A 3,239-nucleotide genomic window follows, 5' to 3' on the forward strand; every position below is an offset into this window, starting at 1 on the left:
TGCATCATCATGAGGGGCACTGCAATGCCAAATGGTTAAATTCCTTCCATAGCTCTTAATCATATTAAGAAATGTAGAAACATTTTTTCCTAAACACATTTTCCTCTCAGGATTTCTGTTGCACTGGATGTATTCCTACCGCCTTATGGCCTGATCTCTACCCCACTGGGAGCTGGACTCAGTGGGAGTTTTCCATTGATTTCATTATTTACTTTGTTTCACTTTGCATTATTGACTCATATTCACTTCAGCTCAGACTCTTAGGCTAAACAGTTCTAAAATGTGAAACTCCTGTCGGGAGCACCTCATTTTCAGCTAAAGAGAAGATTCCTGAGAGCAGAAATATTAATGTGGACCTGAATCAAGGGAAAACAACAGTCTGTACATTCTTGCTTATTTGGCACATTTTGTACCTCCCAGAAAAGACATACGAACCCAGGTTTAAATTTTTATTTAGCCATCTCTTAATTTAATTTCTTCATCCTTCAGTAAGTTAGGCACAGAAGCTTTCCTCATGCTTGTCTCTTGCTTGAGTCTTCTCTCCCCTGTTTCTCCTCAATCTCTGCAGCAAGCTACAGGCATCTGCTGTTCCAGGAAATATTTTGTGGTTTTCCTAGTATCTGCAGGTGACTGCGCTTGGCTGCATCTCCCAGCCCTACTGCTTCCACGTTTCTCTGATAGAAAGATATAGAAGTAATAGCATATGGAAGTAGCATGGTTTGGAGAAAGAAATACCTGTTTGGGAGTTCTCACTTCCCAGATATAGCTCACCAGGTATTTTACCTCCCATGAAGATTTTTGCAATTTCTTCTTTTTCCCCGCTTTATAGTGAGAGGAATAGAAGACCTTTTTGTGTTCATTTTATTTATTTAAGGAGTGAAGACACCAGCAGTGAGAAGTAGCTGAGTATTTGGGGCGTTCACACTGGATACTGAAAACCCTAATAATCTACTTTAGCTCAGGGACAAGACCCTTTCCTACCCGCATTTGATATGAGTACAGAACTGCTCGGCCATTCTGGAGCAGAGCTCTCTTCTGTCTCTGAATATGACAATGAAAAACCCAACTCTTGCCCTGCCCCGTGAGAGACTCTGGGAGATCTTTCCCAATACATTTCTACAACAATTATGCAGTTTTGATTAATCAAGATTTTATGCTTTATTTTCCCCCCAATCAGGTCTCTGCATTTGGTTTCTGCCTCTAATGCTGGTTCATCCTGTGCTGTTGCTTGATACATTTTTGTCTCTGCTGCCCAACTGCCTATAAAAAGGGGTAAGAAAGACATCCTCATTTTCTCTGGGATGCTTTACAGTGATTTTAATAGCTACATTTTCATGTAAACACGTAAATAGATGGAAGAATGCTAAATATTACTCAAATGAAGAGTACAGCTATAGGTATGCCAACAGGCTCTGAGCTGAATGTAATTCTATTTGAAATAAGCATGTATTTAAGGCTTTTCATGACTTCACTTTCCATAATGGATTAAAGATGGTAAAACTGCATCATATATCATATAGGTAGATAGAGATAGATTCATGTACGCGTTTATGTGTATATTCAGCATTTGACAGTTCCTTGCAGGGTTTCTTTGAGCCATTGTGTTTTCACCCCAAAAATGCAATGGGTTATTTTAGGCCGGGGAAAAATCAATACTCACAATCATTTGTGTTTATTTCCTGGATAGCACGCTATGAAGCTGCTACCAGATAAGGTCTTAATATTCCTACAGTTTATAACTCCAGGTATTAAGTGTTGGTTGTTTTTTTGCATTCTGTTTGCAATGTACCTTATAGACATTAATGTCATTTACCTGTACTTACAAATCTACACGCACCTTGAAGGTGTGATTTTAAGGCTGGGTTGTACAAAAAGTAAACCGTAATGAAGTCTGTGTAAATTACAATGCATCTGTGTAAAAGTACACGGATATGAGGTATTTCTCTGTTCATGGTATTTCATGTTGCACTTGGAGGCTTTATGTTGTACTTTGCACTAAAAGCAGAGAGGAAGTTAAGGCAGTTTCTGACTGTTGTGTGATCAAACACACTGTGAAGCTTTTACTGGATGAACCATTAATACTTTGGTTTTGCAGTTCTGTTTCCTGAGAGAAAATGTTTTTGTTTCAGGAGTCTGTGCACCATCTGTGCTATTACATCTAATGAGGGTGGCCAGATCCCCAGATGATATTGAAGAGCACCTTCCCTCTGACACTGCACCATTGGAGTTGACAGGAGTTTTGCCTTTGAAGAAATGTAAGCATGGAGGTGGCAGTAAGCACAGACCGTGCTCCACTGGTCCTCTGACTGTGCCTTACGAGCAAAAAGCCTCCTAAACCCACTGGATGTAGCTTTCCAACAGGTGAGGGGAACTGAGATGCCAGTATATTAACATGTTTTCCCTGGTGTGACTTACTGCATCGAGGATGTCAGCCGAGCTGCTGCGGAGGTCTGAGGACAACTCACACGTTGTGTATCCCGTGTGTGTGTATGTTCTTGTTGGCGATTTACGTTGACAGGCAGCTGAAGGCACCCAAAGATCTGGTGCGTGGTGACATACCACAGAGCGTATTGCCTTTATGCTGTGATTTTCCCCAAGGAAGATGGCGAGCTCAGAATGGGATGCTAAAGCCACCGTAGCTGTAGCTACTCATCATGCAGTTTGGTGGCTCATCTCCTTCCCATGGTGCTTCTGAGCTGCCCAGGAGCTGCGTGTTGATGAAAAAAAGTTTAATCCATGTTCCCACCCAGAAACATTTTGCAAAGACAGTTCTGGGAATGCAATGGATTGCTTCCTCCAGTAGATTGAGGTGGGTATTGGCAGACGGGTTTGACCATACAGTTGGCCAGTTCTGTTATGTGCTAGTTTTTTAACAAGTCGCTGCAGTGTGATTGGTCCCAGGGGTATCATGAATTTGGTTCTGCTTGGCAAAATAAAGGTGGACAATGGCTTGGATTACAAATTCTGTAAAAATTCTGTAATTAAATATGTTAAAATTTTAATATCCTTCTGATAATCTGACAATCCTTATGTCCTTTTCATAGCATGTTTTTTTGATGGCTTACCTCCTTTTGCATCTCCTTTTGGCCTCTCAAATACTTAGGTCAGAAGAAAGTGAGTAATGAATAGAGCAAGGCACTTCAGTATTGTAAAGATATGAAACTCTTTCTGTGTTCTCGCAGGGGTATCATACCCCATAATTCATTAAAAAGTCCTGTGATTACTTCCGGTATTTAGGA

At 40.8% G+C, this 3,239-nt stretch overlaps 1 long non-coding RNA gene across 1 annotated transcript in view; it reads left to right on the plus strand.

The window, feature by feature from the left end:
- LOC118452930 overlaps positions 1-2,936 on the plus strand; it is a 4,011-nt gene extending 1,075 nt beyond the window's left edge. Inside the window, exons 2-3 of the long non-coding RNA XR_004842812.1 lie at positions 1,178-1,272; positions 2,130-2,936. This is a non-coding gene — a long non-coding RNA (uncharacterized LOC118452930). The remainder of the gene's footprint in view (positions 1-1,177; positions 1,273-2,129) is intronic.
- Positions 2,937-3,239: the final 303 nt, after the last annotated feature.

This window comes from Egretta garzetta, unplaced genomic scaffold (assembly GCF_000687185.1).
Source record: "Egretta garzetta isolate BGI_Z169 unplaced genomic scaffold, ASM68718v1 scaffold18, whole genome shotgun sequence".
Taxonomy (NCBI): Eukaryota; Metazoa; Chordata; class Aves; order Pelecaniformes; family Ardeidae; genus Egretta; species Egretta garzetta.